The sequence below is a fragment of the Garra rufa genome, chromosome 12, assembly GCF_049309525.1.
Source record: "Garra rufa chromosome 12, GarRuf1.0, whole genome shotgun sequence".
NCBI lineage: Eukaryota > Metazoa > Chordata > Actinopteri > Cypriniformes > Cyprinidae > Garra > Garra rufa.
Window position 1 is genome coordinate 35,449,863 of NC_133372.1, and position 25,924 is coordinate 35,475,786.

The following is a 25,924-nucleotide window of genomic DNA, read 5'->3' on the forward strand; positions in this document are numbered from 1 at the left end:
CAGCCATGTGCCTATTCTGCTTGCTTCCAATTCCTTACAGACACAAACCTAAAATAACATTTTAAAAGGTTGAAGCGAATTGCAAGAGTGTTCACAGTGGGATGTGTTTACATTAAATAGTTGGTTCACTCAACATGTAAGAGCTTCAGTCATCTTCGGAACACAAATAAAGGTATTTTTGATGAAATCCGAAAGCTTTCTGACCACAAGGGTCCTTCCACATTCAAGGTCTAGAAAGGTACCAAGAACATCGACAAAATAGTCCATGTAACCATTGGTAATCAGTGGTTTAACTGTAATTTTATTAAGCTAATTTTATGGACCTTGAAAAAGCTGTCTATGGAGGGTCAGAAAGCTCTCGGATTTTATCAAAAATATTTTCATTTGTGTTCCGAAGATGAATGAAGGTCTTATGAATTGTAAACAATGTGAGGGTGAGTACTTAATGACAGAATTGAAATTTTTGGGTGAATCTCACATCATAAATACATTTATCGCAATTACATGACTCATCAAGATCTCATCTTTGTGAATGTTTGAGTGTGTGGTTAAAAAAAATAGATTAAATCGTCCTCTGCTGTTAAAACCCTGTTGAAAAAAACAGCATATCTGGTTAGGTAGGTTTTGATGCTGGGATGCTGGACTTAGCTGGTTAATGCTGGTCCTTAGCTGGTTCATGCTGGTTTATGCTGGTCCTGGATCTTAAACCAGCATACCAGCATCAAAACCTACCTAACCAGCATATGCTGTTTTTTTCAACAGGGAAACTAAACTTGGAATCGATTCCAGAGAGAATCGCGATGCAATCGATCCAGGAATCGCATCAATTTACTGTATCGTCGCAGCCCTACGACTCATATATTGTAACATTTTAAGTCAGCTTGATACTGTAAGATGCATGCTTTTGATAGCAAGATTATCATTTTGTGTTAGATGGACATTTCTTTCTTTGTGTTTTCAGTTTAACTGATCAGCCCATAGCTTAGCATTAGGCTAACCGATTAACCTGCTAACCTTTACGCAAATTAGCAAAAGGCTTACAAGAAAAGCCTTTGATTAGCTAGAAGTCATAAAGTGATAAAGTGACACGGCTACGGAATTCGGATGGTACATTTGGGACCCAGTTAACGTTTAACTGTTTAGCTTGTCTAGAATCTCTGAGGTAGAGCACTCAATATGCCCCTCATTGTATCAAGGGAGATTGCGATTTAGCCCAAGTGTCCGTCTCCTTGAGACTCTAAATAATAAACCCAGCGTGTGCGTGAACCCTTAGCTCATTGATGCTGATTCCACAAAGTAGGACAGAAGGATGAGCTTGAGAGAGACGCAATTAAAGGAATTGTTCTAATGAAACGCAAGCTCATTGCGATTTCTCCCTCTTGGTCATTATCTCTAAGATTAAATGATCTATATGACTGTGTGGTGCTTAAACGAGGTGAGAAGGGTGTTTATGTGTGGATGAGTGTTGGAGAGCAAGAGAGGGAGTAATTCAATCTATTCCATAAGTGAAGTACAGGCAGGCCTCGGCCATCATTAAGCTTGCGGAATGGAGTCATTGCAATTTAGATATCCATGTGAGCATAAGCAATATTAGACAGTCAGTAACATCATCTGATACTTTACAATATCATGCTATTCTTTTCTCTCCATCAGCGTTCTTTCATATTATACTGGAAATCTCACAGCAGTTGATGGGTGAGTGCTTAGCTTCATTAGGATGTTACAATCTATGAAGCTTCTTTAGAAATGGAGAAAATATCTTACAGTGACTGCTGACCCGTATACAACGCTGATCAATATATATAGGGCTATTCTGGGATTCCATTGTGATAATGTGTTGTTCCTATTTTAATTGCTAATGACATGCTGTACCTATGCATTTGGATTTCTTTCATTTGTGTGTTTATTTTATGTATATAGATGTATATTAACACCACAACATCATTAGCAAATAATATGGGTTTTCAAGACTGAATCTATTGTAATTAGTCTGATTTCAACTGAACGGTCAGAGAGGTTAAAGCAGTTTTAATATATATGTAAAAGAAATGTTCTGGGTTCAAAACAAGCATATTTGTGGCATGTTGGAGATTACCACAGAAAAACTGTTATACCTTTGTGTGAGGAACATGGAGAAATTAAAGTTGTTATTCACTTGGGGTGTAACAGTACATTCGGTACAGGATTTTTTGGTTCAGCACACGTGTACTAAAATAAAGCAGCGTTGTTTTAACTGCACACGGAGAACTTGTGTCTCTGGAACGTATTCAGAAGCGTTTTCTTCAGAAAAGCACTGCTTAATAAAAAAAAAAGAAGAAGAAATTTTATTTGTTTTTTTTATTTTGTAATTTTATCATTCACTGAATCTTTAGCTTCCATATCTAGTTTCAGAAATGGCACACCAGCATTATTGATGACAAGAAAACGTTGGGGCTCCATCAACAGCATTTAGAAAATAATTTTTTTTTTTTGTTCATCCATTTTAGTTTTGTTGGTTTCATATTGAAACATTTATATCAGAACAATGCCTTTTTGATTTTTTTATAGTTTCTGTGGTAAATAAGGCATTATATAAATAATTTATATTAATAAATTAGTAGAATTTTTAACATCAAATTTGATTCACTTTTACTGAGATGTTCTTGGGTTTTAGCAGGCTACGGTGTCAGGGCCCATGTGGCATCATAAATTATGAAAGATTATTTTTCTGCTGGGAGTCTGCGGTGTGTCTTTGACTGTAGCTATTCTCTTGAATTTGTTACGCAGTTTAGCCAAACATAGAGCATGCTGTGGCTTGCTCAGATGGGAGGGCGAACAGGGAATCCAGTGACACAGTGAACTGAAGAAAGAACTAAAACTGAATCATGTGGCAGAAAGAAGGATTAGAACGTGTTAATGGAAACCAGTGAAGTGCTTTGTGTTCAAAAGAAATGCATTGTGCTGTAGCTTTTTTCAGTTTTTGTTTTTTAAAGAAGTTTTAAATGTTCTCAGTCAAATTATAACAATAATAATAAAAAACTCCAGCTTAGACTTTTTTTTTTTTTTTACCATTATATGAGGACCAGTAGGTGCCGCCTCCAAAAGCTGTTTACATTATTGAGAATAACACCGTGTAATGCCAGATGTGGACACTTCCATATCTGAAAGCAATAAGAGAAAGGAAACTGTGTGTCTTTTTGTTCTTTCCTCCACTGTTGTGCGCCTGTGTCACTTTTAAGACAACATTTTCTTCTTACTCGCTGTCAAAAGCAGCCAGTCAAGTTAGCAGCTCTCTGTGCATTGTGAGCGCATCAGTCTATTGTCTCAGCGTATGATCCTGTGGAGAGAGCCCTACAGCCCTCTGTTACAGCTCTACTAGGCATTAATACCACAAATGAATGCATGACCGAATATGCAAGCGAATAACTGCATGAATAACAAAATACAATTTACATAATTGCACGTAGGCTATGTGTTTTCTGCTGTTTGAAACCCCTTCATATTTGCATATGCAAGCTCTATAGAAATTATACACTCAATAGGATAGGCATATAAATATGATTCCTTTGAATTACCGGAGAGAAGGAGGGAGAACGGTAAGGAAAAAAGAGAATTCAAACAATAATAATGTTAATGATGTTTTTTGCCCTAAGGGTAAAGATGCCCCCACTGCTTTAGGAGACGGACTTCAGTCACTGTTAAAATGATGCAGTGTTAAAATGATCCCAGCAGTGGGATGTGCTTGTAAATAACTCTCAGAACGTCCTGATCGAATGAAATGTGTCTCTTTTTCTCTCCAGCCATATCTCTCTCCTATAATTCGGCACTGAGACACACTGTATTGACATTGTCATTGATTTTGAACTCTCACATGTGTGGTACAGTGCATATAGACTGTCCATGTCTCCAATGCACACAAATATATCAGTATAAATCTTCTAGAAGGCTGGTTTCATATTCACGATCAAAGCCACATGTTTTATCTTGGCAATGATTAAGAGATAGTTATTCATTTTAGTTATTCAAAACCTGCATTGTTGTTGTTGTTTCCCCCGATTGAAAGGTGAAAATTTGAAAAATATAGTTTTTCTTTCTTCATTTTATGGTAACCAAGTCTGTAAATTAAGGAAGACTATTTGCAGTTGAAGGCAAAGAATCTGCAAAATGTTAATTATTTTACCAAAATAAGAGGGATCATACATGCAGACAAAATTCATGCTATTTTTTATTTAGTACTGACCTGAATAAGATATTTCACGTAAAAGACATTTACATATAGTCCACTAGAGAAAATAATAGTTGAGTTTATTAAAATCACCCTGTTTAAAAGTTTGCATACACTTGATTTTTAATACTGTGTTGTTACCTAAATGATCCACAGTTTTTTTTTTTTTTTTTTGATGATAGTTGTTCATAAGTCTCTTGTTTGTCCTAAACTGTTAAACTGCCCACTGTTCTTCTGAAAAATCCTTCAGGTCACATAAATTCTTTGATTTTCAGCATTTTTGTGTATTTGAACCCTTTCCAACGACTGTATAATTTTGAGATCCATCTTTTCACACTGAGGACAACTGAGGGACTCATATGCAACTATTACAGATGGTTCAAACACTCAAGGATGCTTCAGAAGGAAACACAATGCATTAAGAGCCGGGGGTGAAAACTTTTGAATTTTAAGATAAAGGAAATTTTACTTATTTTGTCTTCTGGGAAACATGTTAGTATCTTCTGTAGCCTCTAAAGGCCAGTACTAAATGAAAAAAAAAAAAAGATATTTAGGCAAAATCTTCATTCTGTTCAAAAGTTTACACCCCTGGCTTTTAATGTATCGCTTTTCCTTCTAGAGCATCATTGAGCGTTTAAACTTTCTGTAATAGTTGCATATTAGTCCCTCAGTTGTCCTCAGAGTGAAAAGATGGATCTCAAAATTATACAATCATTGCTGGAAAGGGTTTAAATGATCTAAAAATGCTAAAAAAAACTTCTGAAGAACAGCAGGCAGTTTAACTGTTCAGGGCAAACAAGGGACTCATGAACAACCATCACTAAAAAACAACAACAAAAACACAGCTGTGGATCATTCAGGTAAACAACACAGTATTAAGAATATACAAAGTATTAAATGTACGAAAATTTTTGAGCAGGGTAATTTTTATAAATTCAACTATTATTTTCTTTTGTGGACTAATATAGGCCAGTAAATAACAAAATAACATGCATTTTGGTAAAATAATTAACATTTTGCAGATTTTGCAAGGTGCATGTAACCTTTTGAGTTTAACTGTATATAAACTGTCATGTGTAAAAAAAAAGCATGTTTTGTGTTGCAACCATGTTGTGAACATTCAAGGTCACATTAAAATATAGAGAAAATTAGAAGGCAACAAGTAACAGACTTGAGTGAGGGACTTAGACCTTTATCTGAGATACTGTTATGTCTACACTATGCATGTGTTTTGTTAGTGGGGGGATGCTGTCTATGGTCAGAGAAAGAAAGAAACAGGGCTTGGGCTCGCTGAGAGCGGCACCCCGCCAGAGCCCCGCCTCCCCGTCCATCAGCCCTGCAGCCAATGGCCCAGCAGGGAGAGCGGCCACAATTAAAGAAAGCAGGAAGAGCAGCGATATGTCACTCCATGAGAGTAGAGCATAACCACGGCCACATTTCCATGATTAATGACCTCTTCTGAGGAGGAGAGTCTCTGTGAATACCTCTGCTTCTATTTCTGTTAACTCGGTCCATAAGCTTGTGCTTGATGTCATATAATTACAATCCATTGTTTGTCATTGTATTTTCTTGTACAAGTGTCTCCTTTGTTTAACGGGTATTCATGTTGTCACTCTTGTCACTGCTGGTCAACCGCTCGGAGTGAAAAATTATACGAAAGGAGAGAAAGTAATAAGCTAAATTAATCCTTGATTAAAAGCTTGTACACAATAAGACTTTTTTGTGAAAGGTAATACCTGTTTATTTATCTCATCTATAATTTGGTATTGTAATCACAATATTAATAGTCAATCCCTAGTTTTCCAAATCATTGTTCTTTAAAAAGAAGCATATCTAAGATGTGGTGCATTTTTGCTTTGGTTGTTTGGTGGTTGGTGAATACTACCCAGAATCCCTTGCTCCACAACAAAGGAAAAGTTAACTCTTTAAAGCCTACTGTATCATGTTTGATATGACAAATTCTAAGGCCTCTAAATGATCAAAATGGTCAAACTTTGTTAAAAAAAAACCTGTTGTACACAATATGCCTTCTAATGTCTTTTGTAGCAAGGAAAAGGTTTTTAGTATAATTTTAAAAACTTCAACCTTAAGATTGTGATACGTGTGTCTTTAAAAAACTATGTGTCATAAAAACTTAAAATATGATACAGTACATCAAACTTTTGAGGAATGTTTATTTGTACAACGTATATCATCATTGGATCATCATTGTATTGCATTGCAGAAAATGTTTTGCCTCTGCCACCACAATAAAAACTACAGAGCTTTTATAGAACTAAGCATTTACATATCATCTTACTAAGATATATTAATAGATATAGAGTGACAACTGATATTTATATGCAGTTTATGTAAGTAGTCTGCTATACTGTTATAGAAATGTCATTGTTTTACATTACAAGCTATAAGAATTCCATCTTACTTTTCAGGCATATAAATATCAGCAACTGCTCCAAATTGCATATGATTCAGTAAAATGAATAAAACTGAGGTGTTTTTCCTCGTCAAGAATGCTACATATTTTCACGTGTCAAAGTATATGAGCCAAAGCCTGATGCATCAAATACGATACTCAAAAAAAAGCACACTTTTTAATTAGATTTTTTTGGTCTAAATGTTCAATAAAATGTTCTTTTAAAATGCTACTATTATGTCAGACTGTAGTTAATAGTCAGGTCCTGCCAAATGATTGCAATTTTAAAAAAAGCATGTAAAAGATACCTGATAATTTTTGCTAGATTTTTGAAGTGATTGAATTTAGATGTGCAGACCTTAAAGTGAAGTAATTAAGCATTTTAGGGTAATGGATAGCTAGATACTAAAGGATATTTAATAGAAATATCAGGATAGTTGCTTTATTTGACTGTGAGGATTGACTGTAGGTGGCTTTTATCCTTCCTCTCCTCAAGGATATAGATGGGGGCTTTGTCAACATGAGTTTATCATCTTTTTATATGACACCGGTGGTTAAAAACATACTGAAAGGCACCAGGGGATGAGAGATGGATGTGGAGAGATCGAAAGAAAGCAAAGGAGATAAAGAGAGAGCAAGCGGCAAGTAAACAACGCTTAAGTACTCTAAATAAAACATTTGTTTGTGATTGAGGTTTCCCGATACGAGCAGCATGACCTCTTTTATGGAGAAGTCTCCGAACACAGATCCCGTCTCTGTCTTGCTTTCTCTCTCTCCTGATCTCCGCCAGCACACAACCTATCCATATTGCATGAGAACAAATTTTTCTGACAACTTGAGTGATAGATTTGTACAAGGCCTGGATGTTTTCTCCAGAAGAGGCCTGTCAGAGTGACACAAATTGCCATTAATAAAAATTTTAACAATACATGCCAAATGAAGTTTTTCTGTTAACACAGCAGAGGGGGAGAGTAAATGGCGTCTGTGGTGGGCTTTTGGGGAATGGGGGCTCGCCTTTTCTTTTTCCTTTCCTGTTGTTTTGTCATGAGGAAAGCCGGTGCTAAGGCTAGAAATGTGTTTGAGTGATCATGCTAGCACGCTGTCAAAGAAACTGACAGCAGTTTACGGAACGCTTCTTTGGCAGAGCCACCAATTATTTATTTACTCTGCAAGACCTCTCATCCGAAAGATGTCTAATGGGGCTTTCACACTAGAGGTTTTGGTGCTCACCCAAGTCTATTTGTCAGCAGAGCTTGGTTCGTTTGGTTAGTCTGAAGGTGGTTTTACAAACTCGGGTGCTTAGAAGCAATCTGTATACCAAGTTTACTTGAATAATAGGTGTAAGTCACAAGTTTAAAAAAATTTTGAAATCCTAAAAATAAAAAGCTAGCTTTAGGATAGTCATATAATTTATAGTGTGTGAACAAATTATTTAAATAAAATGTGTTTTAAATAAGAAAAAAGTGCCATATTTATACAGACAACATGTTATTTGTGAAATGACATCTATGTCTTTTGGCCCCCAAACCCTCTTAGACCCCAGAGGGTTAAATTATTATATAAAATTATTATTTTATTGATTTATTTATAAACTAGTGCTTTCTTCTTTTTTTCGGCTTAAAAGATGAAGTCGACACTGGCTTGTCACCTATGCAGTAGTGGATCTGCCTGTGTGCGTGTTTCATATGAATTACTTAATCTGACTCTATTTGTTTTCTATTTGAATTGGTTCATTTAAAAGTAGACATTTCACCCTCTATAGATATATTTTAATGTCTGTAAGGCAAGAATACACAGAGTTACAAAGTTTCACACTTAAATTCACAGAGACAGAGACGGCAGAAAGTGCTGCTGTTTGCTTTAATTATTTTACAAAAGTGCAGCGTTTCGTTGTTATTCTGAGTGCACACAAATAAATGTAGAGTCTTTACAGATTCTTTTATCTGTATGAGCAAAAATGAAGGAATATTTTACCAGCGCCTCCATCTGTCTTGCAGTGAGCGTGCTACTGTTCAGCTTCCACACTCTGCACAGACACTTCAGGAGTGCACATTTTTCTAGGTTAACATTAGTGGCCATGTGAAGTTGATACTACTTACATATTTTAGATGATAAGCCATATTTGAGGTCGATGAATGATAGACAAGCGTTTGGAGGTCCTGCCCAATATACTGTATGACCACATAGACCAGCCGTTAACAATCTGTTCATCACGGACTGCTTGACTTCGCCACTTCCTGTAGATTTTTTTTTTCAGCGACTAATAAAATTTTGGTCAGCCAGGCCTTTTCTTGTCAACTAATGGTTAGTTAACTATAGGGGGCAGTCCTAATTACAGTAGTGATTTTTGACTATTAAATGATTCGGTTGAGTGAATGATTCAGTTGTTTTTGAGCACATTGGTTGAATTAATAATTAGCTAAATAAATCACTCATAAAGATAACTTGCAGAAAGAGTGACTGAAAAATACACAGACTGACAAACACAGACAGGCCGAATCGTATTTATCTTTCCTTTACGAGTTACGGCAAGATTTTATCTTTTTTCCTTACAGCAGTTCCCAAATGTTTAACTCCATATCAAACATGCAATTAAGAGTCATGTGGGATAGTTCTCACAGCTGCATTGTATAATTTTATTTTACTGGAAAAAAGCATGCAGTTTTGAACTGTGGCCGTAAACTCAACCCTTTTTGTGTTTTTCTCGCTCTTCCTCTCTGCTGAGGTGATTAACTGTGCACATGTTTGAAGGTGGGATTATGCTTGTCTAATTGTGGTGTACGTCGTCATGGTGACTATCAGCCAATCGGGGGTAAACACCATTACTTGGCAGCGTTTGGGTGAAAAGCGGCGTGTTCTGATGTCAACATCAGAATTACAATGGCAAAACAAGATTATGTTTTGGCAGGAAAATCAATACTCTTGCCATGCTAGACCTGTTTTATTTTTATAAACAACCTATAATGTAACCTGTCCTGGACTCTTTGTTCTTCCTTGCTCGTTTGGCCGTGATGGTTTTTTTTTAAGATATGAGACACGTGAGACTTTCACTGCTTGTTGGCACGGTTCTGCTTTTGGAATATCCTGTTTTTCACAAATTGGTGTTTTTATGTGGATAAAAGAGAAAATTATTTCCTCTTCACAGATCTACAGCCAGCCCCTCAACCCCATTTTTTATTTTGGTTAATAAGAAAATACATGAACGTCATCAGTGCATTGCAGATGTTGTGTAGAGTGTGATCAGATGAGTGCAGATTCACTCTAATTCTAAGCCTCCCAAGCACACCTGCTCTCCTGCACAGCAAACCTGCTCAATTAACCGAGGGGCAAGAAGAAAACATCACAGGAAGTCAATAAACCCATATCACCCCCGCAGGGGCCTGGAATCACAATAACCCACCACAAACACATTATTACATATTAAAATTTGCCTTTAAGATATTGTATAACACCAAGCGTCCAGCGACATCATGCCTCTCTAAGACTTTATTAGTTTGCTTTCTCAAATGTACTAAAGGGTGCTACGTTAAAATTGAATTGCTGTTTAAACACACTCTCCAATGATGTCTTGGAGTTCAAAACATACTAAGTGTTTGTCCTGGAGACACTGCAGGCCAGACAAAAGGGTTTTAACCCTTATTTTCTAGAAAGCATGTAAGCATGATTATTAGACATTACTTTCTGCCACAATAATCTAATTTCTTTAAATTATAATCAAAGGTCTTTTCTCAGCAAATATAATTCCTTTGTTATTTATTACATTATGTGATTTGACTTCTGGAAGTTGTCAATACAACAGCTATTATTCTTATTCTTCAAATACATTTAACAAATTACTAAAATAACAATAATTGCACATTGTAGTATTATAAGTATATAATTACACGTATAATTATACTTGTAATGTCATTGTGTTCATTTGATCAATAAAAACAGTAATATTCTCACATTTGAAAGATATGTTTTTTGTTTGAATATATTTTAAGTTTTAATATATTTTAAACGCACTAACTGATGCTTCAGAAGGAAAAACGATGCATTAGGAGCTTTTTTAATTTGAAGATCAGGGTAAATTTAACTAATTTTGCCTTCTGGGAAACATATAATCTCTTCTGTAGCTTCTGAAGGGCAGTATTAAATGAAACAAATATGATATTTAGGCAAAATAAGAAAAATGTACACATTTTCATTTTGTTCAAAAGTTTACACCCCTGGTTCTTAATGCATAATTTTTCCTTCTGAAGCATCAGTGAGTGTTTGAACCTTCTGTAATAGTTGCATATGAGTCCCTCAGTTGTCCTCAGTGTGAAAAGATGGATCTCAAAATGATACAGTCATTGTTGGAAACAGTTCAAATACACAAAAATGCTGAACAACCAAAGAATTTGTGGGATTTTTATAAACTGAAGGATTTTTATGAACTCATTAACAACTATCACTAAACAAAAAAAAAAAGGTGTCATTTTTATAAATTCAACTACTATTATATTAGTGGACTATATGTAAACGTCTTTTATGTGAAATATCTCATTCAGGTCAGTACAAAATAAAAAATAACAAGCATTTTTTGTGATCCCTCTTATTTTGGTCATTTTGCATAATCCCAAAAACATGTATCACAGAAATATTAAGCACAAAACATTAAGCAGCAAACATTGTTTTCTTCATTGATAGTAAACATTTTAAAATATATTAAAATAGAAAATTGCTTGTTTTTTAAACATTTAAAAGTATTACTGTATTTTTGATTTTTTAAAAACAATAAAATAAAAATCTAAGTGATTCCAAACTTTTCAGTGTATGTAATACACCTATGATGAAATTTTGTTTCCTTTTTCTTGCTGGCTCCTTCTTCATTCATTACTTCATTAAAACGGTTGCTTAGAGTCACAGATGAGTCACACTTCCGTTTCCCATGAGGCTTTGCCGCATGAAGATGCTTTTAGAGAGCACTGCTCCACAGTGTCCGCCATCCTCCTATAAATATTGCATTGCAATGAAACTGCATGGCGGTAGAGGCTCCCCACGGCCTAATGTACAAACACGTGCTAAGCTACACAAAGGCAGATTAGAAAAGTGGATAAAAAGGAAGAAAGGGATACACAGAGCAGACCTGATCTCCGTAGGCAAGGTCTATGTACAGCCCACCACAGGTCCTTAATAAATCATGAGAATATAAGGCGTGTTGCGCGCCTTCAGAGCGGCTCTGGCTGGGTAAAGGAGATAAGTGCATCACTCCAGTTCTGGAATCAAAAGGCCCTCTTATGGGTTTGTCAGCAGTCAAAGCTTGAGCTTCTGACATTGAGGGCAAACGTGTAGAAGAAGACTCTTGTGTTAACAGTATTTCCACAAAACACCATGCTTGGATGAAGCACAGGCATTGATCAAAACACACTCGCGCACAAAAAGCACACACCGTGCAATCATTTCAATGTCAAACACCTCTTCAGCCAATTGCTCTGACCTGTAAGAGGACCATACCTCTCCTCAAGCTTCGTACTTGCGTTTGATTCCCTCTTTCCAGCCCTAAATCTCCTGTCTTCTTTGCTTTCGCCCAACAGGAGAAGAACGGCTGAGTTCTGTTTCAAAGGGATGGAAAGATTACCTTTATTTCCATTAGAAAGTACTTTTGATATGACAGGCATCTTTGAACACAGTGGGAACCTGAAATCTAGTACGCTGGCCTTCATTATAACTCTCTGAGGCTTGGATGAAGAGGCGCAATACCCCTGTAAAAGAGCAGTGAATGGTGGGCATCCTGGATTGACTTGTTTGCTGAATATCAGAGTAGATGTTTCTGATGTATTTATAATGGCCTTATTAAAAGTGCTTTTGATGTGAAGAATGCAACAACAGCACACAGAATTATTTTGTAGTTTGTGGCCATAGCGTGCAACAACTAGGCCTGCCCAAGACAAAGGAATGTACATTTTTAAACTGAAGATGTGGAAGGATTTTATTGTTTGCCTTTTATTCGATTTTTTAAAAATGTATTTATTTTTGAGAGTTCAGTTTTTAGGTGTTTATTATTTTTTGACAGCAGATAAATTGTCAATGTTTTTTTTTTTTTCACATTTTATTTTATTGCATTATCTTTTACTCATATTATTCATTGACAATTACTGAGTAACACATTTTCATTTTGAAAATAAGAAAGGCCATTTTTGCTTTTTTAATCAAAATTTGTGGAAAGAAACCCCAAAATACATATGTTTTATTTTTGTCTGGCTGACATTGAAGCTGTCCATAGATTTGCGTTGTATCGGGGGCTTGACACTTTTTTGTAATTTTTTAGTGGCCTCTTTTTACTTTGGACAGGCAACCACCATTTGATCTCTTGCTATTTTATTCAAAAGTTTTTGAGCTAATAGGGAAGGTCACTTTTCTTCTATATATGGTGTACTGTACATGTGCACTCTTCAATCAAACCTCTGACACTGAATAATTAACAGGTTGTTGAGGTCATATAGTATAATGATTGACATCACTAAAATTGCAGTAATGAGGTTCCTTTTTAACCTGAGAATATCTTTATGTCAAGACCTTACATTTCTTCACTCCAAATTATTGATTAAAGGCATATAAAATATAAATGCATTTGGTATATCACACAAAATATGTTTAATTCATACGTTTTCTCTAGTAACATCAGAATGCGTTAGTGACATTTACATCTTTTGCACCTTTAATGCACAGTCTCATATTCTAACAAATTAAAATCAAAGATCTGTTGTTCTGTATTCACAGCGTCGAATATCGGTTTCCGGCATTATTATTTGTCTGACAGAAGTTTGAACACTTTCTCATTTGCATTTGAAATGCAAATCAAAAATCTCCCCATGTTTTAATAGCCTATATTTTCCTACATGTTTTGTTAAACAAATGATTGACCACAATTGCTGCTTTTTATTTGTTAGGCTCCATGCTTGCAGATTTTTCATAATAGGTTTACTACCACTAAAGATAACAAGACCTTTCATTTGCAAGGCCTTTCGTAGCTGTCAACAACCCATTCAAGAGCCTACAGCACTGGCTCGGTTTCAAACAATCTTTTTAAAGGTCAGTCCGAAGTTACTTGTCATTTGGTTTCCCCATTTGATTTGTTTATAAAGTGTATTTCATTAGATGTTGCGCATACTAGATAGCAGTACTCCGGAAACGCTTGCCTGTCAGAGTTGTTGGTCGTCTGCAGTAATGAGTCAGTGGCGAGCCTAACAAGGCTGAGCTTTTGGATTGCAAATACAGGCCGCTGTATCCATAATGAGACCTTTGCAATCGTAGATTAAGCAAACATGTCATGTGATTGGACTCATTACAATTTTAACAGCAGATGTTGCTTTGTTTTCTTTGATTTCTGTCAAATATTTAATATAAGGCCTTATTTTCATTCAGGCTTGTGACTGACATGTACAGACGTGCACGGAGCAGAGCTATTTTTATTGGCACGGACCGTCGAATTCTTCTCTACGTTCGACCTTACTATGTGTCGCTGGCGTTTTTAGACTGTTTAAATGCTTGGCACGTTGTTGTAAAATGTCCACATTCATCAATTCATACTTGAACTTTTTTACATCACTGGTCGGTCTACAAAAACTAGTGTTTATCAACAAAAAAACACTTGTGCATGTTGAGGAAATGTCTGCGGTTGGCCCAAAAACGTTTTTTTTTTTCCCCCTTTTCAGCGAACACAAGCCAGTTTGCTACTGCCATCAGCCTTCGCAGTTGTAAACCAGAAACAAATTTATTCTCTTCTTGGACCCCGTCACACGGACTTACTGTGCTAGACAATTTATAAACAGTGCTTTCCTCCCCACCCAGCACAAATACCTGCTTCAAATTAGGAGTCTTTAAGAGTTATGGATATCTTTCAGAACTTCACATGTGCTGAAAGCCATCTCTGGCTTTTTTTGCATAGCCCACATTCTCTGAAGCAAAAACACAATTACCTCATCTGTAAGGAGCTTACGAAAATGTTGCAAACGAGGGTTATTCAAACATAATAAGTCAAGAAAAATGTCAGGGCGGGATTTGATAAATCTGGAAGTGGCAACAAAGGGGATATTATTCGTTTCGTGGAGCACTATCTCAGGAATTAGATTCAAACACATATTAGAGACAAGACTGATGGCCAACATATACAAATTACCAATGAGAGCGACAAGCTTAATGGAGAGTGTATGGGTAAAAGTTCTCTTGTACAAACAATGCTTTGACTGCATTAAAGCTGGCTTTGTTTGAATAGGTCAGTATGGCTAAAAGATGAAAGCCGATGCTATCCGTCTTACATGTGTGCATATTTCAACCGAAATCATTTTCTATTAAATTATCATTATATATCAAACCCGCATTTGAAGCGCGTTCTGTATAGTGTTGAAGGCTTTTTTACTACCGTAGATGTTTTTCAAGCAGGTTTCTGACTAAGCCTTTTTATTCCGAATCCATTCAAAGCACATAAAACCATCAGAACATTTTAAATATCAATAAATCAGGTGACTCCTGGAAACTGGTGATGCGGGACGCCCGCTCCAGATGTGCGGGTGGCACACGGGGAACGTGAAGGGGGAAAAGGCAGGAAGAATGAAGGAGAACAGAGTTTGCAGTTCAGTAGAGGAGAAAGAAACGAGAACGCGTCTCTATACCTGCCTGGCATGGGCTGCACGCTGCGTGCAAAAGCCAAGGGGACTTTCTTAGCTGGAGTTTGAAAGCTTTAGGAACAGCCTTAAATCGTGAAGGTTGGCACCAATCTTTTGCCTTTGTTTAATCGGGAAGCATTGGGGATCATACAGTATAAATTGCATTGGAATATAAAATACAAAAATTTGTGTGACTCAAAATGTGCTATTATTTGTTTCCCTGTTATCTGGTATCTTTTTGTTAAAGATGTACTTTGTTTGATTCCCAAACAAAAAATTGTGAATTATTCCTTTAATAAGCTGCCGACTCTTTCAATTTTATCTGATATTTAATTTTTTTTACATTTTCTGAAGTAAAATGCGGTTGTATTCCTTGTAAAAAATTATTATTTTTTTTTTTAAATTGTATTTATTTGTAACTATTTGAGAAATGTACTAGTAATTTCTGAGTAATTTTCTTTTTTTTTCACTCAGAAATTGCTAGTTAATTTCACAAAAAAATTACAAAGAAACAGAAAATAACACTAAATAATTTTACCCGATCTTTAAATAGATTTTTTTTTTTACATTTTCTGAGGTAAATTGCGGTTGCATACATTGTAAAAATATATATTTTTTTCTGAAGTTGTTAATAAAACAAAATTAATATTTCATATTTAATTTAATGTTATTTGTATTTTATATGTAATTATTATAATGAAATTATAAATTATGAAATTTACTAGCAATTTCTGAGTGAAAATTTTTTAAAAGTATTTTTTTCAGTCTAAATTTAGTTTAAATTTAATTTTCTTTTATTTACTTTATTTATATTTTTATTTATTTTTTATTTATATTTACATTTTATTTTTATTTTTTGTCTGAGGTAAAATGCAGTTGCATAAAATGTGATGATTGAAAATTCATATTTAATTCAATGTTGCTTCATTTTATTTATAATTATTTGTGAAATTTACTAGTAATTGTGAAAATAGTTTCAAAGTAATTTTTTTGTGTAAATTAATGTAGAAACAATTTTCACTCAGGAATTGCTAGTTAATTTCACAAACAATTACAAAGAAACAGAAAATAACACTGAATAATTTTACCAGATCTTGATATATTATTATTATTTTTTATTTTTTTTATTTTTTTTTCTGAGGTAAATTGAGGTTGCATACATTGTAAAAAAAAAAAAAATCTGAAGTTTTATAGCAATTTAAAAAGTGAAAATGTAATTCCTTCCATTTGGTGTTGAAACAATTTTCACTCAGGAATTGCTTGTACATTTCACAGAGAAAAGAAACAAAAAGTAACACTGTATTAAACATGAATTAAAAAAAAAAATTCAAAAAGTTTTTACCAGATCTTTAAATCGATAGTTTTTTTATATACATTGTCATTCAATGCAAAGTTTACTGCATAAGGTTAGGGGCTTGTTCATTAAGTATGAGCAATAGTAATAGCGATGCTTGCCTTAGCAAGCACCCCTAATAAATAAATGTCACCATCTCTGCAGATTCTTCCACATTTCAAACTAAACAGCAGTTAATTATCGCCTTAGGCCACGAGCTTTGATGAAAACCTCTTTCCCTCCATCTATTCCTGGAAGTGATTTTCTTTAGGTCCTGAGGTAAACTAGCCCACTGGCTCTCAGCAGGCTTCCTGATGCTACCGCTGCTATGAATTAACATACTGTATACAGCATTAATGAAGGACTTACTCAGAAATCTGGACTCGACAACTTTGCGGGCGGCTAAACTCGTGAGATAAGTCTGGGGGGGTTCATAATGTTTTGCTCTGTTTAAAATAGCCCTCATAGGATTGAGCAGTGCTTTGTTGTTGATTTATCGGGGATGAAGACAAGTGAGTCTGTTTGTATTACTTGTTTTATTCCTAGACGGCTTCCAAAATCAACAGGTTAGAAACAGTTCTCCCCTTTTTTGAGGGTTTACACCTTCTTCTAAGAATTCTTTGAACTTCAAAAGTGTTGCATTTGTGTGTTCTGAGGAGTCACGCTTAAGGGCCGTGAGTTATTGGGTTCTAGACTGAAGCGTAGCCACTGTTAATTCCCCTTGGCTCACTGCCCTGGCTTTGTGTTGAATATGGATGCTATAAGCCCGTATGCACCTTTCATTAACATGTCACTGCCGTTTCTGATGATTGACATGGCTGCTGAGTGTAAACAATGCGTGCAATTGGGGTTTGCGGCTGGATTGCAGCGAGATATGCTGACAGTGGCAACCCGCTCTGATTGGTTGCAGGATTGCCATGTCAGTCATGTCTGTCGACACCTCTGTTGCAAATCTGATCGGACTGGAATCTGGAAGATATCCAGTTTCAAGGTGTAAACATGAAGCGGGAGTGAAATCCTTCATGAAAACAATAGGCAAACAGATCTTGGACACACAAACAAGGAGATTCAAGTTTATACAAACAGAAATGGGCTAAATAGACTGTAGTACAGCAGCCGTTCTCATGCACTTACTGTGACCTCTACTACTGACAGAAAGAACAATGATAGGACAATGAAGAGCTAACACATACACTCATACAATGTGAAAGAAGCAACCAATGAGTCTGATGAATGCTGACTTTGACGTTTGAGGATGATCCCATAACTCCCTGTAGAATTCACACAAAAAAATCACAAACAAATGCACTTAAATAGCTCAGTTGTATCTTCTAGTAAAAATGAGCCAAAGAGATATTAGAAATGGTGTAATGTTATCAATGATCAGACTTAAAGGGGTCATCAGGATGCAAAATTCACTTTTACCTGTTGTTTGAACATAAATGTTGGCACCCTATAATGATTAAAATCCACCCAGTGTTTTTTTTTTTAATCACTATAAATAATAACCCAAGCCATTCTCAGATTCTTGGCTGTGTGACATCACACAGAGCAAGGCCGCTCCCATGGTTGTTGACATGGCCATCTTACCTTAGACCCGCCCTGAGTGAGCTGTAAACTGTCCGTCATTGTTTCGACTCCAAAGTAGGATTGGACAAGAATGTCTCCTAAGCGATTGAGGCATTTGGTTGTTGGATGTAATAATGAACATAGCAGTCGTCACTTACTCCTGACATCAGGGGCCTCATTTATAAAACTTTCTTACGCACTGATTTGATCTTAGTGTGTTCGTACGATCAAATCCACGTCAAAGTACAGATTTATAAAAACCGTCTTTGACGTGGAAAAGTACTTATCTCCACGTCAGATTCCAGCTTGGCGTACGACCGTTTCCTTGTGGTAATGCCTGGTATTGCAGATAGTTCAGCCTCACTATAATTTGATTTCTTGCACTCCTTTTTACTTGCCATTGTCACAGAGTTTTTGCTTTTGGAATGAGCTCATTTTATATGTTAATTAATTAAGCAGGGGCGTTTCGACGGCGGAACATTCAGCTGCACACAATTCCACGATCATTTGTGATTTATAACAGAATGACTGGCGTACGCATGGATTTCGTGGTACGTTCGTTTTCTCTGAATCGCTCTTACGATCAAATCAGAAAAGTTCTTAGATAAAATCAAGGATGGTTTCTACGCAAGTCTTTATAAATGAGGCCCCTGAGCTGCTAAATGCAGCTAAAGTTTACAGTCTCAGAGAGAACCACTTGTCGCCCCATGGCAGAGAGGGGCGGGGTGAGCATAGCTCATTAGCATTTAAAGGGGCATGCACAGCAATGGCTCACTGTGAACTGAGCTGTTTTTGACAAGGTAAAAAGGGTTAACATTGAGAAATTTTAACCAAAGTATTTTATAGACTTTTTATTAAGACCCTAAAGAATCATATCAACTTGTGGTAAAATGGGCATCCAATGACCCCTTTAAGACTTGATGACAATATTACTAATTTAACATGACGCTACAATTTAAAATAGTATTTGCCTGACATGGTGCTTGATAATGGATTTTTTTCTATAATTTTTATAGTCTGACTTTTTTTTTTACTTTACAATTATTTAAAATTACAATAATACTCAAATACTTAAACAACATTAAAATAATTTTAATAATTTTAAATTATTTACTATATACTATTTGTACAAGTAATAAGTAATAAGTAGTATGTAGCCTAGTGTGTACTTTTGTTGCTGTCTAAGAGAAACAATTGATGTATATATGGGTCGGTAATTAACAATATCAGTTGAATTTTTTCATTTTCACATTTTTACGAAACAATATCAGTTCTTAAATCCCAAGAATCGAACTTTAGAGGGCAGCATTTTGCTAAATATATGCACCATATAAGATTCATTATAATTTTTACTGTTCTTCAAAGTTTAATTTATGTTTGAGCCACCATTTTGAAAAAATGTATTGGAATAGAAATATAATTATGTAACAGTAACTTTATTATTATAAAATCTTTGAGTGTAATTTAGGTTTTTGTATACAAATCAGTTAATTTTAATATTATAGTAATGTAGGACCAACAGACACTCATGTATATTTTCCATTATTAGTTGAGTTTTTTTTTCCTTGACAAAAATTTGGCATGTACTGTACCTGATATATATCCATAATAATCAAAACTGAATAGAATTGAAAATCGAATCAGGCGTGTGAATCAGACTCTAACTGAAATTTGTGTCAAAACCCAGGCCTAATTTATTTGAATAATTCTGTAAAAACAGTAATATTGTGAAATATTATTACAGTTTAGAATGAGTTTTTGATGATTGAAATACAGTTTAAAATGACAGAATTTTCAGCAGCTATTATTTCAGTCATCAACGTCATATGCTCCTTCAGAAATCGTTCTAATATGCTGATTTGGTGATTATTATTATCAGCGCTGCTTAATATTTTTATGGAAACTGACTTTACTGTGTATTTTGATCAATTTAATGCATTCTTACTAAATAAAGGTATTTTTTTCTTTACAATATACATACACATACAATTATATTCTAAGGAAGAATACTTTGTCTTTGAAAGAGTTATATACTTTTTTCTGTTCTTCTAAAAAAAAGTCTAACAGGTTCCTTTCAAAGGACCATCAGTGATGCCATAGTCATATTATATAACCTGCAAATATAACAACAAATAACTCCCAGCACACGAATGGCACAGCCGTGCCGCCATATGTCCCACACACACTGTAATCGTTTCTACTGATGCGTTTCGACGCCTTGCCCTCAACCCTGTGTTCTGGGTTCCCCGGCTGCTGTCCGCACTCATATGTTTCCTATCTCCAGCGCGGCTGTGGTTCCCTTCCCCGATTCTGCCGGACTGGAAAAACAGAGCTAATATGGTGTGATCCGCGGAGCGAGCTTTGATGCAGGACCTTTCACAAACACCCCCACCCCCCGCCGCCATATGGTTTGAATTCGTCTCTTAATTTATTTCCTATAAATGTCTCTTGAATATTCAGTCGAGCCACGTGTGGAGCCGGGGCTGGAAAACAGAAGGCCTCGGAGAGCAGTTTGTGGTGACGTGTGATGAGTATATTTTCCTTTTATTTGTTTTCATTCATTTCTTGTTGCCATCTATTTGTGCACATATGGTAGGACCAGACAAGACTTCAAGCTAAGCGGAGCTGGCCCACATCAGAATAACAAATAAACGAATCAGGGTGAAGGAAAAGACGTCGGCCATGATACCAAGGTAATATGAATCAGGAGTCATTAAAAGGCAATAAGCAGGAGAAGTGGAGGATGAGGTCATTGTGATTCATGTGTTGGAGGTCAGGTTTCATGGGTTTCGAGCTTGTTTTAGAGTGGCCAACTCTGGAGCGCATGGAAACAAAGCTTTCCAAAGTGAATGTAGTTTCCTACAGCAGACGGCGAGCAACGATAGCACTCCCGTACTCACTGTAGTGCTTTTTTCTTTTTTTCTGTGCTGATTTTGGAGGATGAAATTAAACATGATTAAATGAGTTTAACAGAGCTTAATGGCAGCTGAAAGGATGATCAATTTAGCCAAACTGTTTAATAAACTAACTTGCAGCCTACTAAATCTATGTCATAGTGTTGCTGATGTATGTGAATTAAAAGACAAATACACTTTTTTAGTATTTAGAAATAGTAGACACTGCATATTATGATAAATTGATTCCCATTAATTGGTTTATTGATGATTAAACAGTCCCATTTATTACATTTTCATACAGATATTGTGTTGAGACAAAAATATAGAACTGATAATGTATTATTTTTTATGCTTTTACATGTTGAAATTATAAATTGCATTTGCCTAAGATTTCTCTCAATTACTTTAATACACTAAAAAATTAATTAACTGGTTTTATTCAAGTCAAAAATATTATCTAACATCACTGAATCCATCAAATACCCTTTTTTTAAAGAGCATTAAATTGGGTAGAAATAGCTCTTTAACTGTGAGTTACCACTTTTGCATTGTATGTTGTCTAGGAAATGTCAGGAATTTGTTTTTGTTTCTTTTTAAAATAATCTTTTTTTAGCTTCAATTTTATTTAATACATTTAATATTATTCAGAAATATTTTTTATGACTTAATTTAATGCATAAAAAATACTTTTGTTAATATGTGTAGAAATAGCTTTGTTGCATGTTACCACTTTTTGTCTTGGAAATGTCAGGAACATATTTTTGTCATTTTTAAATAATCAGTCATTTTTTAAACTTGAATTTTATACATTTATACTTTAATACATTTAATATTATCTAGATATGTATATGATTTATACCAACAATACTTGTTGTATGCATTAAATTGGGTAGAAATTGCTTTTTAAATCCACATTAAACACCTTTTACACTGTATATTGTTGGAATTGTCAGGAACTTATTTTGTGATTTGTATTGTATTTTGTATCATTTTTAAATAATCGTTCATTTTTGGCTTTAATATTAGTCATATACTTTAACAGAATATCATTAAAATAATAATTATGTTAAAATGGTTTACTTTTAACATATTTATATTTATACACATTTAATTGTATGTATAGTAACTTGAATGTGTATTCATTTTATACATTTTACAATTGCCTCTGTTTAAATACCATTGTGTAGATTTGTCCAGAAGTGATATACTGTAAATAAGACCTTCTGAGAGTCCCCTGAGAGTGTCCTACTGATGACAGAATCATTAAGGTGTTCCATTGATCCTGACTCTATCTGAGGAGAAAACTTGCCTATTGACTCCCCCACCCTGTTCCCGCTTTCTCTTTTCCTTTTTTCCCTTCTTCTAAATCAGAATGGCCTTGTCAGAGAGGATTAATTGGGGGAGGCCAGTGTCAAGCTGTCTGTACAACACACCCAGCCTGTGCTCTCCAACAGTAAACAATAAGGGTGTGGATTAGTTTTGAAACAATGTGTTTATTTAAAAAGCTCACTTCCTGTATGCACTTGACAACCCTGCCATTAATTTCATTGGCAGCGACTCCGGTTCAGAAAAATGTTATCATTGTTTAGGAGGAAAATACAAAACCCAAACAAAACAAAATACAGTGCTTTTTAAAATGGCACTCGGTTCCTGAGAGATACTAAAATGCTAGGCGAGCCCACGTTGAAATAGCGCCCAGAAATCTCTTAAACCTCTAAGCAGAAAACAAACTCCAAATCATTTTGTTTGAGTTGGCACCGTTTTATTTGGTGGATTTTTGTTTACAGTCTAAACAGAGACTGAAAATGCTTGGCTCTGCATTTTTTTTTCTAACTTCACCTCAGCTAGCTGTGGTTGTCTTTCTTTTTTGGTGCCTCTAGGGTCTGAATTTTAGTGCTAGTTGCAGAGCCTTGAAGGTAGTGCTCAAAGCCCTTGTGCCCAGAGCCACATCCTGGCTAAAATGAACACACTTGCACTTTTCTAACATGCAGAAACAAAGTATTTGGCAAGAATTAATCCCTGTACAAAGACAACTAATAATAATGGTGTAATTCTTCACTTTTAAATCAGATTTTTTTGTAAATAGTTGAATTTTTTTTCCCTGGTATTCCTGGTATTCATATTGATTCATATTAAATATTTGTTGTTGTTGTTGTTTTTTTTACTTCAGATGACTTACAGAGTCATCTATATCAGGGATATATGGGGGGGGGATTATTTAATTTTTTTGTTTTACATTCTTAACTAATATTTAAAAAATTTTTTTGTTCTTTTCTACTTTAAAAGGGGATTGCAACATTTGTCTTACAATTTTGCATTTTTTTCTCACAATTGCAAGTTTACATTTTGCAATTCTGACTTTTTTTTTTCTAAGAATTGTGAGATATAAACTCGCAATTCAGATTTTTTCCTTAGAACTGTGTGATATAAACTTGCATTTGCGAGTTATAAAGTCAGAATTACTAAATATAAACTAGCAATTGCAAGATAAAAGACTTGCAAGGTTGTATCTCACAATTCAGATTTTTTTCTCTGAATTGTGAGTTATAATATCCGATTCTGACGGAGGAAAAAAGATTAATATTGGGAGTTTATATCAAACAATTCTGACTTAAAAACTTGTAATTGCACATTGATATCCCACAAGTCTAACTTTTTAACACAATTCTGAAAAAAATCTGAATTGTAGGTAACACTTTAGTATAGGGACCAAATCTCACTGTTAACTAGTTGCTTAATAGTATGCCTATTAATAACATATTGGTTGTTTATTAGTACTTATAAAGCACATATTCTGCATGACCCTATTCTACATCCCTAATCCTAACCAATACCTAAACTTACTAACTATTAAAAAGCAACAAATTAGGAGTTTATTGAGGCAAAAATGGTAGTTAATGGTTTGTTAATAGCAAGAATTGGACCTTTAAAAAAAAAAGCGTGACCGAATTGTGAAATAAAAAGTCGCAATTTTTTTTTTCAGTGAAGGAAACAGGCCACTAACTTATTCATAAATTTTTTTATATATAGATATCTGAATATATACATTGACTGATATATAATATTTGTTTCTTTTTATTATTAGTAGTATTTTTTTAAATAAATGTTCCTAATTTTCCTATATTTTCCTATATTTAAACTAAATTAAAACAGTATGCTCTTTTGCATTATTTTTCATAATGAATACTGTTATTGTAATATTGTTGTGATACCTCAAGTCTAAATTCACTTTCAGCGTATGAACTATTTTAGTTTAGTTTTTTTTTTAAATTAAAAATAAATTCATATTATCAGCCATTTATTGGTTATAGGCCATTACAAGAAAATAATTATTGGCTTATTGGTATTGACCAGAATATAAATATCAATGTATTGCTATAAACCAGGCTGTTCTAGGTAAAGAAAATATGCATTTATTTTCCAAAACTTTGTGAGATTAAGACTTTCTGACACGTAACAGTCAGAAATCTGACGTTTGATGTTTACCTGATGTGCAGAAGTGCCTGAACTCATGATCTTCTTAGGCAAAATATGACTGGCACAATCCCACACATTAGTCCATTTCACATCAATAATACTTACGCCTTGAACTTTGAGGTTTGTTTTTGAAGCGATTACCAGCGTTAACCCCGCAAATGAGTTCATTCCTGAGACTGACAACTGTGAACAAACATAAAAAGGCTTTAAAAGGCAGCGTCGCACCCGCCCTTTGATGAAGTTACGCTGTATAACAGGTAAACTTGGAGGATGGTGTTTAAGCCCTCTTTAAGCTTGTTAATCCCACCCTGGTACAGACGAAACCCGCTCGGCTAGATCCGTGTCAATCTGCAGCCCCTTCCTCGGCCTGGATTTACATGCATTCCCGCTAACGCTTGCTCCCGGTCTGTTGTATTACTCCAGGTTGTGATTCGAGGGTAGAAACGAGGTTAAATCGGAAGTTTTTATGCTTTGTGCACTTACATTTTCTTCCTCGCCGCCATTGGTTTTTTGAAGGGTGAATACTCTGTCTTATTTACAACCAAACATGACTGCTTTTGTAAATTGACTCCTCAATTCTGTTCAGAGGCCAGACACAGGGGAAGGAAGGTTAGCTGCCTGTTGTACGATAAGCTGGCAGAACCTATCAGGCTTCTCCGCTAACAGATAGCGCTCTGTATTTCTGTCATGCTTTATCGCCAGCCGGGGTGAAACTAAACTGCAAGCAAGAGCAGTCTGAGGGGGCCATTTCTGTGGATTACCAAAGCCGACTTTAATTTCAAAGACCAGTGGCGTATCCAGAGAAGGTCTGCGGGCTTCGTCTGCTGCCGATTGGCAGCATTACCTGGCGTTGCGGCCCATGTTTTCCCCCCCGATCGTGGTATAACAGGACCGCGGCGTTGTGGCTTCCGGTTGAGCTGGCGTAGGGTGTTGCGCCAACTGCTGTATCTCTCTCACTTTCTCTTCCCTTCTCTTTTCACCCCCGTGATGAAGTCGACAGGAAACGCACCGCAGGAAGCTGTGGGATTTGTAAGGAGTCATTAAGAAAGGAGGTGACAGTTCAAATGAGCGGTTTTGAGGCGGCGACAATGGCGCGCACAATGCCAAAGGCAGCGCTGGCTGCTTTATCACCACACCTCTGATTCGTTGTGCTACAGCAACCGGAATCAGCCACAATGCCATTATTTTAGCTTGATGGATGAAAGCGCAGCGCAAAATATCAGAATGAATTTGCTCTTCCATTTCCATTCCAAGTCAAGTTTATCCTCGGCCAATTTGGAAGCGTAATCTCCCCGGTCGGTATAATTCTCGCCTTTGTGGCGAAAGACGGTTAAATGTTGGGAAGAAACCTCAGGGAGTCTTTAATATTTGTTAGATGCACTTTTGAATCGCAATTCA